This window comes from Canis aureus, chromosome 25 (assembly GCF_053574225.1).
Source record: "Canis aureus isolate CA01 chromosome 25, VMU_Caureus_v.1.0, whole genome shotgun sequence".
NCBI lineage: Eukaryota > Metazoa > Chordata > Mammalia > Carnivora > Canidae > Canis > Canis aureus.
The window spans coordinates 10,362,428-10,375,573 of record NC_135635.1 but is presented as its reverse complement, the minus strand read 5'-3'; the positions used below and the strand labels follow the sequence as shown (position 1 = coordinate 10,375,573).

The 13,146-nt window shown below is 40.5% G+C and overlaps 1 protein-coding gene across 1 annotated transcript in view; it reads left to right on the top strand.

Annotated features, from left to right (window-relative positions):
- The window catches only part of TMEM117 (transmembrane protein 117), a 496,200-nt gene that overhangs the window by 13,048 nt on the left and 470,006 nt on the right, over positions 1-13,146 (top strand). The gene's annotated exons all lie outside the window — the stretch shown is intronic.

The following is a 13,146-nucleotide window of genomic DNA, read 5'->3' as shown; positions in this document are numbered from 1 at the left end:
TATTTAAGCCACTATTATTTCCAGTCTCTGCTACTAACAGCCAAATATATTTCATAAGAGAGACATTTCACTCACCAAAACTGTTATGTATAAATACTCCTTATTACACAGTTCTTTAGGAGAGAGAGAGAGAGAGCTTGGATAGCAGGTTTGTAAAATGAGAGATGTGTTCTCCAAATTCATTTGGTTCTTGAATTTTGGATAGCAATTACTGATAATTTGGACACATGTAGGTTTAAAGGTGAAATGACAGTAAGTTGATATTATACGTTTCCTGTGCATAACAAGATAGACAGTGGCAAAGTCACATTTTATTTTTTTTCAAGGATTTTAAAATTTTATTTTATTTATTCATGAGAGACACACACACACAGAGAGAGAGAGAGAGAGAGAGAGGCAGAGACACAGACACAGGCAGAGGAAGAAGCAGGCTCCATGCAGGGAGCCTGATGCGGAACTTGATCCCAGGTCTCCAGGATCACGCCCTGGGCTGAAGGCAGCGCCAAACCATCGAGCCACCCAGGCTGCCCGCAAAGTTACATTTTAATACCAGTGATGCGCACCCTGGATTTATTATAGTAAGTGGAAAGTGAAGATATACCAATGAGAGAAGGAGCAAATTCTTACTTTTGGGCTATTCAATTATTAGATTGGCAAAGGTGTCACAAGTTACTCAAATTCATTTCTACCTCCCAGCCCATCACTTGCCCTTGCACTTGGCACTTCTTTTTTTTTTTTAATTTTTATTTATTTATGATAGTCACAGAGAGAGAGAGAGAGAGAGGCAGAGACATAGGCAGAGGGAGAAGCAGGCTCCATGCACCGGGAGCCCGACGTGGGATTCGATCCCGGGTCTCCAGGATCGCGCCCTGGGCCAAAGGCAGGCGCCAAACCGCTGCGCCACCCAGGGATCCCCTGGCACTTCTGATCAATCTTATTAAACCAGTTGACTTTGATCCTATGACTACACTGGAGTCTCTCCTTAAGAAAAAGTCGATCGAGTCTGTCACTATGGGGTCCCAGATCCAATTCCATTTGGCTTCACTATAGAATTCCTCTGCTGGGAAGGCACTGACTCAAGTGTCCATCCCACTTGCCCTCATAGTATACCCTTACCAGCCTTCCGATGATGGCAGGGGCTCTTTCATTCAGGTTTTCTGAACTGGTTTTCCTTTTTAACATTCACATCCTGATCCATCTCTCTCACTTTTTTTCTTTTCTCTGAAATAAACTCACAGCTTAGGTCTTCACGCTTAAGCCATATGGTATGGCCAGCCCGCTTGGGTCTCAACATCCTGTTTCTCTTGTCAGGGTTCATTTCACTTCGACCAAAGAAGTTCATTCCAAAGCCCTCACTCATTGGCTATTGTTTTCTCCTGAATCATTCTTCAGGATAGCACAGGCCCGGTTAAATCACAGCTCACTTTCCCTGGCTGTAGATTTGGTAAACTCCTATCCACTCTAACCATGATTCTCTTTGTTTTGAAAGATTGTTTTTCCTCCTTCCCTGCCTCTGTCCCTTCCTACTTTTCTCCTTTCCTTCCTTCCTTCCTTCCTTCCTTCCTTCCTTCCTTCCTTCCTTCCTTCCTTCCTTCCTTCCTTTCTTCCTTCTTTCCTTCCTCGCACCACCATGGTCAGTGCCCTGATACTTTCCTTGTAACTGTAGTTTATCAACGGTAAAGTGGAGCAGAGGGGAGAGATCCCCAGTGGATTCTCAGGTATATTCTTTTTGTTGTAACACATCTCAGATGTTTATTATGGGGCTAGAGTAAGTGTGCAAAAGGATACAGATCTTTCTGTTCTGTAGCTCAAGTCTGGAGTTGAAGTACACTTGAGATAATGGGTAATGTTAATGAGAAAAATACAGCTCAAGGTGAGGCAAATTACATTCTTAAGAATTTAAAGTCTGCCTGTGTGTGTGGGAGGCTGTATTTCCCAGAGGGAAAAGCTCCAGGTTTTAACTCTCTCCCATGACTGCCTCCCTATGTGATGCTGAATGCAAGACGGTAAAAGGGTAAAGAAAGGATGGTAGCAGGAGGGGCGTCTTGAAGCAACCCTATTAGCCCAGACCTATTGTGCGTACTTTTGTATCTCCACTGGGTTGTCTCTTTCAGTTCCTCTCACTGCCATCCTTCTAACGTTATAGTTGTTCCGTGATTTTTCTCTGGCATCTCTGGATGGTGTCTCACCCCATCCTGCTGGTGCTGGGCCCTCCTTTCTGGAAGGCACCTTTTCTTCCTCCTACCACAACTCACTTGTCCAGGCTCTCACTCGTTCAGACCACTTGCAGGTAACTGGAAACCAATCTGGTAAACTAATTCACAGCAAGGTGTTCATTCATGGACTTGTCAAATATTTATTGAGTCCTTCAGCTCCTGGGTTAGGTGTGAATGACTGACCAAGGCCACTTGGCTGCATTATCAACACGAGGTGTGTGCAACCTTGGTATTTAGGGTCAAAACAGTTCTGGGTTTGAATCTTGCCCTGTCACTTGCCCTTTGGATATCATCCTGGAAATATTTCTTAGTCCTTCTGGAAGTATCAGTTGCCTCAGTCTGTCAAATGAGGGCAATAATACTGCAGTGTTTTGGGTCTTTAACAATAATTATATACAGTGGCTAGCTCCTAGAAGATGTTAAATTAATAGTGACTATTATATTGTTGGGATCTTTAATGCTTTAATTGGCAATTTGTAAATTGCCAATGCCTGAATGATTAATAATTTTAAGTCTGATGCCTGGTGGTGTGGGACAATGAGGGAGTCCAAGGAGGTCTATCATTTCTGATACCAGAATACCCAAGCTTCCACTGTCTGAGGAACCGAAGCAGAGCAAAACTGCTGAAGACACGGGAAGAGATGTTATGAGGATGCACGAAGGCATGTTTTCAAATCAGGCAGCCCGGCTATAAAATGCCAGGAAACGGCTCCAGCAGATCATTAGTGTAAAAGTAGGTCACTTGTTTGGAGTCGAGGTGTCAGGTAGCAGACGAGGTGAAGAGCCCAGAGCCATAAACAGTAAAAGGCTGTGAAAATCGCTGCAGCGGTGGTAAAGCAAAGGGCCTTCCCACCCGCGCTGGTGGTGCAGGTGTCTGCCGGCCACACTTGCACCCAGGCAGCAGCACGGCACTGTCAGTCCCTGGCCTCGGTGTCTCAAGCACACAGGACAGTGATAAATCAAGGGCCCCATAACTGCTTATGTCTGAAGGCAAGAGGGCAGCAGGAGAGAAAGTGAGGATAAAGCTGTCTGTGGATTTTGTTTGGCACCTGAATGTGTGTGGTGCTTTCCCAAATTTATGGCTTCGGATTCTAATGTGTCACATTTCAGCAAGCCTACATGAAACATCTCTTTGCTTCACCTTTTCTTGGGCATCGAAGAGACATTCTACGACTACAGGATGTTTTTGTGTCATAAGGATGTTTTAGGGGCACCTGGGTGGCTCAATGGTTGAGCATCTGCCTTTGGGTCAGGTTGTGATCCCGGGGTCCTGGGATCGAGTTCCCCCATCAGGCTCTGCACAGGGAGCCTGCTTCTCCCTCTGCCTGTGTCCCTGCATCTCTCTGTGTGTCTCTCATTAAACAAAAAGAAAAAAAAACAATTAAAAAAATAACTGATTTTGTGTGCAAGCCATCAGGGACTGTTTGCTCAAAGCCTGGGGCTACCATTTCAGGTACATTTGAGCAGTTATCTGTGGTGGTCAGCTTGGAGGGAAGGAGAGGTAGACAAAATGCTGTTGGACTGGGAAGGCTGGGAAGGACAGAGGCCCATGGTGTCTGTTCTGCTCCATCGTGCTCCATGTCACCCCACTCCTCCCCACCCCACACTCCTTTGCCTTTATTTATACTCATCTCCTGTCCACTACCTTTACCAGCCTAAAACTCTATAGAGATGGTTGAGATAAAAGAGCAGTTGAGAGAGCAGGGGTTTTGGTAAACCCTGGATTTGGAAACTACTTGCAAGGAAAGAAAAAAAACTTTGCCATCAGATGCCAGTGTTTCCCTTCAGTGATCTGATTTAAGCAGAATCTGCCAAATTTCTTAGGCCTCTGAAATTAACTGCACTTTGATTATTACCTTTTTAAAAAAGTAACTTCTCCATCACGGACTACATATTCTTTAGAGTGCTACATTAATGTTGTCAAGGTTACTGAAAATAAACTACCTGAGATTCAAATTATGGTGTGATGCTAGCATTATTTCCTCTGACATCTGATATAGATTAGTTTTATGCAAAATGGTATAATTAAAATTTCAGGCCACCCAAAGTCCATGATGAGCTTAGAATAAATTGAAGTTATTTGGAGAGTAGGAGCTATGAAAGAACATGGAAATGTCCTCCTGCCCTAGCTCGTTCAGCCGTTGAGGAACATATTGGATTCTGGATTCTGCAGCATCTGAGCAGATAAAGGATCTTTCAAAAGCCCACATTTAAAGGAATATAAGTACTGGTTCTTATGTGCTCCTTTTTAATAAGAATAAATGATGGGCTTGAAGAAAAATTCTTATAATTTTCAATTGTTAGGAAAAACACTTTGGGCAGAAAATGTGCCTTTTCATCTACTCTTGGAAAAGTAATCTTCCCGGATCTCAATCAAAGGCATTGACCTCATCTGAAAAGATAACAAGCCGATTAGGGAATATATTACTGCTTGTAAGAGTTATGTTTAGAGGTGTAATGGCTGAATACAAAGATTCTCCTTGGGAGAAGAATGAGGAGTTAGGAGATTCTCCTTGTGTATGATTTCGAAGAAAGCATACATTTATGTATTTCCATTTGGTGTCTTGACTTGACAAAAGGAAAATTTGAATTTATGGCTTTAAATGGCTGGAATACTGGAATGAGCTTAGGATTTTTATAAATTTAGATAGCAACTAAGAAAGTCTTCCACTACTTCTGAAAGCAGTGAAAACTATTTAAATATTTTAGAGTCGACTTACAAGGAACTATATCATTCTTTTGGCTTTTTTTTTAAACCACTTTGGGATGCTGGGTGCCTCAGTGGTTGAGTGTCTACCTTCAGCCCAGGTCGTGATCCTGCGGTCCTGCAATCGAGTCCCACATCGGGCTCCCTCCATGGAACCTGCTTCTCCCTCTGCCTATGTCTCTGCCTCTCTCTGTCTCTCATGAATAAATAAATAAAATTTAAAAAAAATAATAAAAATTAAAAAGCCACTTTTTATTTTTCAGACTATAAATTATGTTAACATATCAGCACAATTGTCATAAAGTATTTCTGAAGGGTCACTCTTCTTTGAAGGGACTCAGTTGTTCACATTGGTCTATTCCACTCGGTGGCAATGCAGAATAAATAAAAATACAATTTTTTTTTCTAAGCTCAGGCTGAGACTGTGAATTAGTTTTTTATTCCCCACTAGCATAAAGTTTACTTCTATCAGCTGCATTAATGCAAGCATAAGAATTTTATTCTTCAGAGAGATTAGTTTCATGAACTAAATTTAGAGCCACTTAGTTTATCTCGTGAGTGATGGTGCTATTTTGAAAAACAGGACTGCAAGAAGACTCTACATCTGCTTTGGACTTATCTTGCTTGAAAATGTGTACTTAGCTATAGAACAGGTATATACTTGCACTTACTTAGTGGCCTGAAAATATTGGGACAAAGGTTTCTCTTTTCAAGGATGCCTCTCTGATGAGTTTGTAGAATCTTAAGTGCACCCTCACTATGTTACTGGGAAAAAAAAAAGGATGTGGAGATTTTTTTTCTAATGCACTCTCAAACTTGAAGATAAAGCTATACAAATAGATTCTCACTTTTATCCATGTATGTATGATTGTTTTTTTTTTTTTTTAAGATTGTATTTATCTATTCATGAGAGACAGAGAGAGAGAGGCAGAGACACAGGCAGAGGGAGAAGCAGTCTCCCTGCAGAAAGCATGATGTGGGACTCCATCCCAGGACCGTGGGATCACACCCTGAGCCAAAGGCAGATGGCCAACCTCTGAGCCACCCAGGCATCCTGTATGATTGGTTCTAAGTGTTTACGTGAATAAAATTTCCTATGGGGAATAGAAAGTACATAAAAGGAGACGCCTGGGTGGCTCAGATGGTTAAGTGTCTGCCTTGGGCTCAGATCAAGATATCAGGGTCCTGGGATTAAGCCCCATGTCAGGCTCCCTGCTTAGCAGGGAAGTCTGCTTTTTCCTCTGCCCTCAAACCCCTGCTCATGTGGTCTCACCTCTCTCTCAAATCACTAAAATCTTTTTTTTTACATTTTTATATAGTATTTTTAAAATTTTATTATTATTTTTAATAAATTTATTTAAAATCTTTTTTTAAGTACATAAAAGTAAGTGCTAACAATTATTTTCATTTGATTTGTTGGAAAATAAACTTTTAAACAAACGTTTGTTTTCTAATTTACAAGTGATCTGCACTTCTACTTCCTTACCCACCCACTGTAGCTTTCTTCTCTTACTTTTTAATTTTGTACCTGTTTTCCTAAATCTTAACATTTTAATATCCTTCTTAGGGTCTCAGTTCAAATTTTGATATCTCTTTTAATGGAGTGAGAAATAGAGATTACAGGAGTTTGTATGTCCATAATATTTTAAAGAAGCTGCATATCTTCATAACACCTCTCCACCTATTATTTATTTCCATCACTTTCTTTTTCCTTCCTTGTCATTTGTGCTCTCAACTGGAAATAACTCTCAGCATCACATCACTCTAGCAAAGCTGACAGGGTTTCCATAACTCTCTGTGATGTGCTGCATAAATTGAGAACACAGGGTTAACACGAAGCCAGACATGGAATTGTTTGGAGAGAGGCAACATGAGGTCACATGTACGGATTGAGTCACTAACTACGTGGGAGGAGAAGAGCTTGTTGAACACGTAGTTTGATTGTTGACCTAATAAATCGCTTTCTATGGAATGGTGTAGACACAGTCTGTGCCAAGCTTTTACTTGCTTTCTTGTTCCTTAGTTTTGCTAAAGAAAAAAGAAAAGAGAGAGTGGGGGGGAGGGGGCTCTGGCTGTTGCTGAGTCAATTTATTGCAGGTTTTTATGATTTTCGATTCTAAAGCTTGATTGGTGGTAGGCTCTGTAAGATGAACTTCCCTATCTTGTTTCTCAGATTAGTATTGCATTCCCCTTATGATATTTCAGAAGGGGAGTCTGACCCAACAGCATTGATTTTCTTAATTACCATAGTCATGACTGGGTGGTTAAACTGAAATATGCATCATTACAGCACGGAACTTTATAGGCTGATGCTGAATTCTAGAAAGAGTTGTAATGCCATCCTAATCATTTTGTGGTCTTTTCCTATATGTAAAAGATCTAAGCTTATATTTCCCAGATAAAGGCTGTTGAATAAATATGGTAAAATAAAATTAGAAGAAGAAAAAAATAGAAAAAGAAAACCTATGATTATCCACTGTGTAATTTTCAGATGTTCTAGCTCTCTAGTTCTCACCAGCATGTAATTAAAGGTGTATTTTCCAAATGGAATCAAGACATTGCTGTAGAAAAATATGAAGCAAGCATTCTTTATTCTGCAGAGATGCAATTTCATACATCTCACCCACTGTATTGTCTTCATAATCATAAGAGAGCAGGAGAAAGAGCCCTGCTCACTCAAAAATATAAGACAAATTTGTCTCGAACGCACAGAGACAAATGAGTTAAGTCTTCACCAAACTTGTCTCTCTATAAAAAGTACAAAGGCACAAAATGAATAAAATTTGCATTCATTACTACTTGATATAAACTATTTAGAACCATAAAATTTTAGAGATTAAATAGACTTATTTTTGTGTGTGTTCAATAATGTTATTTTTCACATGAAGAAATGTTGTGCCTTAGTTAAAATACACAGAGGTACATTCAGTGAGACTTAGGTGCCCAACGGGAAGTCATAAAATCTTGAATATAGTTTTATAACCACAAATGCGTGGATCTCCTGAAGTTTACAGTATCGCATTAGAGCCCTGAAGTTACAGGGATTAGTGAACGCATCAAAGATGATACAGATTGGCAGTGGCAGGGCTGACAAAAACTCACCTTTCTTGATTCCCATTTTAATTCTTTTTTTTTTTTAAAGATTTTATTTATTCATGAGAGACACAGAGAGAGACAGAGACATAGGCAGAGGGAGAGGCAGATGCCCTATGGGGAGCCCGATGTGGGACTCAATCCCAGGACCCTGGGATCACGACCTGAACCAAAGGCAAATGCTCAACCACTGAGCCACCCAGGTGCCCCCTTTTCTTTATACTTCAAATGAGATAATTTTCAAGGTTCCTGAATTATTAAATCATTGCGTTTCTTAAGTGGGGAAATGGAGGGATTTGGACCCCTTCTAGAAAGACAAATTTTTATGGTATTTTATTTTATTTTGCACATTCCTAGAGTGTCAGCCATAAGAGCATAGAGCACCACATAGGGTGAGCTAGATGTGGGTGTGGCCATATGGATGTAGGCCTATGCTTCTGATTATCTTTTTCATGGGCACAACTATAAAGAAGTCAAAGCTGATGGACTTCAATGCATTTTTATAAACTTGAGGAGATGTAGCCTCTTCTGGGTATGAAATTGATATTCAGTATTTTGAACTTCTCTATGGGCACCCAAAATTCAGTCCCTGTTGCTTATGTGTATATTTGCTAAAGCACAAATGTGGGTTGGCTTCTATGAAACACCAGCTTCAGGAAAATACTTAGCTTTGTGTGAGCCCAGATAACCACCCAACACCCATATCTAAATAAGGTTTTTCTCTCTCTTTCTTTCTTTCTTTCTTTCTTTCTTTCTTTCTTTCTTTCTTTCTTTTTCTTTTCTTTTCTTTTCTTTTCTTTTCTTTTCTTTCTTTTCTTTTCTTTCTTCATGAGATACACACAGAGAGAGAGGCAGAGACATAGGCAGCCGGAGAAGAAGGCTCCCTGTGGGGAGCCTGATGCAGGATTAGATCCTGGGATGGGGGATCATGCCCTGAGCCCAAGGCAGTTCCCCCATCACTGAGCAACCCAGGTGTCCCCCCCCTTTTTTTTAAAGATTTTTCACTTCAGTAATCTTTGCCCCCAATGTGGGGCTCAAACTCACAACCCTAAGATCAAGAGCCTCAGGCTCTAATGACTAAGCCAGCCAGGTCCCCTGAGATTTTCCTTTTCTTGCTGTTAAATCTTTTTTTTTTTTTTTTTGTATATTTTTCTATTGGAGTTCAATTTGCCAATATATAGCATAACATCTAGTGCTCATCCCATCAAGTGCCCCACTCAGTGCCCGTCACCCAGTCACCCCGTCCCCCTCCCCCCCTCCCTTTCCACCACCCCTTGTTCCTTTCCCAGAGTTAGGTGTCTCTCATGTTCCGTCACCCTCACTGATATTTCCTACTCATTTTCTCTCCTTTCCCCTTTATTCCCTTTTGTTATTTTTTATATTCCCCAAAAGAGCGAGACCATGTAATGTTTGTCCTTCTCCGTTGACTTATTTCACTCAGCATAATACCCTACAGTTCTATCCACATCGAAGCAAATGGTGGGTATTTGTCGTTTCTAATGGCTGAGTAATATTCCATTGTATACATTCTTGCTGTTAAATCTTGCAGAAAAACTCTCAAGGATTAATAAAACTTCTGTTTTGCAGACTTAAATAAATTCATGATTAGCGCTTTTTCTGTAATGATGTAACATGGGTCAATGATGGGACAAAATTAATGTTAATAGTTTTATAGGTAGCTGTAGCTCAGTATTTATGACTGTTGTACGTCTAAGAAGCCCTTTAACTTTTCCCATTATGTTTCACAAATATTTTAGGAAAAAATTATAGGTTATCATGATAGTTTAGAATTAAGGAAATTTTTTTTAAGTTCTCTACATGTATCTCACTTAAAGGTAGTACACCGATTTTGGAACAAGGGATTCATACACAAAGAAACCTGTGGGTTCAACAGAGCAGATCACAAATTAATATAAAGTGATATACAAGTAAAATGCCACTAAAACAAGTGGTAAAATTTATTTTCATAGTAATCTTGTTATATTACATGTTACTCTTGTGAATCCTTCCATATCTCTAGACAAAACTTGTGGTTCAGTACTCTGTGTCCTCATAAAAATACTTATTCTTTAGTTTCTATACTGTAGTATGATGATGGTATGTTTAACTGTCTTTTTCTCTATAGGATAATCAAGGATGATGTACTCCTAGCTATTCCTTTGATAGAGGGCAAATGATTGTTGAAAGGATGAATGAAATATTGCTTGAAGCCAATTCATGGAAATTCAAAAATACTTTTTCTCTACAGAAAATTCTACTTAATAGCAGTAATTCTGATAATGTTAGACCTATTGTTAGACCTATTCTACAAACTGAATCCACATAATATTTTTAAGAGATCCTGAGTAAAAGTCATGGAACCAGAGGGTGTGATGACATTTTTCTATTAAAAGACTGAAAAAGTATAGGGATTTTATTGTAAAAATGTGGGGTCTTTCACTAGCACTGGTATTCACTGGAATGAAAGTTAAAGATATATTAAGAAGGAAATAGATGTGTCAGGATATATCAGATATAATACTTATACTATTTCATTTAATCCTCACGGTGCTCCAGAAGGTATATATCATCAACCAAGTATTTCAGATGAGGTTATCTGTCTCAGAGTGTGTAGCAAAGCAGGATTTGTACCCAGACTCTTAAAACTACCTTCTTTCCATTACACTACGCATCTACTCAAGGTAAAAGATAAGATGATCAGAAAAGGGGCAGCCTGGGTGGCTCAGCGGTTTAGCACTGCCTTTGGCCCAGGGCCTGCTCCTGGAGACCCTGGATTGAGTCGAGCTTGCTTCTCCCTGCATGGAGCCTGCTTCTCCCTCTGCCTGTATCTCTGCCTCTCTTTGTGTGTCTTTCAGGAATAAATAAATAAAATCTTTAAAAATAATTTGAAAATAATTTTTAAAAAAAGATGATCAGAAAAGGATAGCCGCATTCTTTTAGGTAAGGCTGAAAACTATATCAAAAAAATTATGTGAGTCAAAAAACATTTTTTTTGTATGCCCATAGTGAGTTAATTGGAGTACCTTCCAAATCAATTGAAATGCTAATTTTCAGTTGTTTTCCTGTTATTGCAGATAAGAAACATTCTGCGCCAGCTTTGTTGTTTTAAGTAACAAATTACTTACATTAATATACACATTCTCAGAGCACTAAAATGCTAAGAAATAGATGCAAAAGTCTAGCATTGATTTTTCAGAAATAGTGATCAGCCCATTAGCTAAGGTTTGTGGATATAGGGGAAACAGAACAGACGTGAGGGAGTTCATTCTTACAGGGAGGAACAAGCTTTTCAAATTCCTCTCATCAATAAAGTCCATCAAATTCACATTTAGAATCCAGCCCTCCACAGACCTAGGGAAACATTCTGGTTAAACAAGCCTGTGCTGCTCCCTCCCAGAAAAAGGGCGATTTCACTGAGGTGTGAGGAGCTTGCTGGAGATCATTCTGGGGAACCCTGGTGTCCGGCTGAGATGTGGTTGAAGAATGTAGATGGAATGCAGAAGTGTCAGTGTCAGTGCTAGATGTCACGTTGACAGAGCTGAGTGCTGCTCCAGGCAGCTGCACCAGTTCTCTCCATATGCCCTGAGATACTGGTCACCACGGCTCTAAGAATCACAGGATAAAACCAGCAGACAAACTGGGGTCTGTTTCACATGGTTTCCCCAAACTATGTGCCATGCTGAGGGGGACTTTGGGATTGTTAAGAAAAAAACTACAGGCCCACGATGGAGCCAGCCACTTTTACCAGGCTGAGCCACCAAATTGGGGCTTAATACTTAACCTGATTGTAGTTTTCAGCCTCTCCCTGAAATATGGTCTTCGGTGGTTGGTTAGGAATTTTCTGGTCAGCACCAACGGGGTAATGTGTCATATAGGCCCTCTCCATCCTCCTCCTCCAAAGGAAGAGGAGCTAATACACTCAGGAAAACCCGTCTTTACTACCAAGGGAAGGTGACCCTGCCTGGAACAATGCTTTTCTTTTGCTAATAACTTGCCCTGCCCTCCTTCCTATAAAAACCTTCCATTTTGTATAACTCCTGGGAACTCCCTTCTACCTGCAGATGGAATGCTATCTAATTCTCGAATTGCTTGATAAAGCCAATTAGATCTTCAGATTTACTCCAGTTGGATTTTTGTTCTGTAACAGGATCCGTGACAAGAGAGGCTGGTGTGGAGACTGGGATGCAGGGTGGGTGTGAGGGAAGCCGAGACAATAAAGCCCCATGATAGTGTGCATTAGAGGCTGTGGCCTGGTGGGTAACCTAGAGATCTGCAAAAGGCCTTGTTGGAGGAGCCATTTGCCATTCAAGAATGTAGGCCTACCAAGGCCAGTTCTTCAAATTTTCATAAGAAGTGACAAGTTGAATTTTTTAAAAATGTGAAATGTACTGGTTTCAAAATATTCACAACTAAGTTAAAGTATTAAAGTAGTGAGAGAGTCAGAGAAAATAATCCACAGACCAAACTGCCTCCCTGCCTCCCCACTCTGTTTGGAAGCTTTGGTGTAGGGCAGCTATTTGGGATTCTGGAGGGAAAGGGCCTACCTCATTCCCTCTTTGAGATACCAATTTCCTTGGCCTGGGATGGGCCCCAAGCATCAGATTATCCTAATGTGAAGTCTAGGTTGAACCCTACCGAATAAGTGGTATGAAGTGACTGGATACCAGGTACCCCAGGGCCATATCAACAGGGCTTCCCCAGCCTTTTCTCCTATGTGCGTCTCACACAACGTTATCTGTAGAGTCATAACATCAAAAGTTCCCTCTACCCGTGTTTCTCTGACCTACAAGTGTGTAGTTATCACTCAGGAGCTTATTAAAATGGAGGCTACTAATTTCCACTGCAGGAGATTCTGATTCAGTGAGTGGATTCTGAAATTTGCTCTTAACACCCACCTTAGTTTACTGTAACACAGATGGTCTGGAGACCACACTTCAGAAACACTGACTCATCATGGATGCTGTGACTGGCACATCTGTTATTTCAGCTCTAACTTCTTGCCTAACTTCTAGATCTATAGTTACAGCTATGTACCGTTAAGGAAATTTCTACCATCTTTACCTGGATCTCTCAAATTTATTGTCTGCATCCAAAGTGTTACTGTCCTTCAAAGCCTGCACACAGACTTAT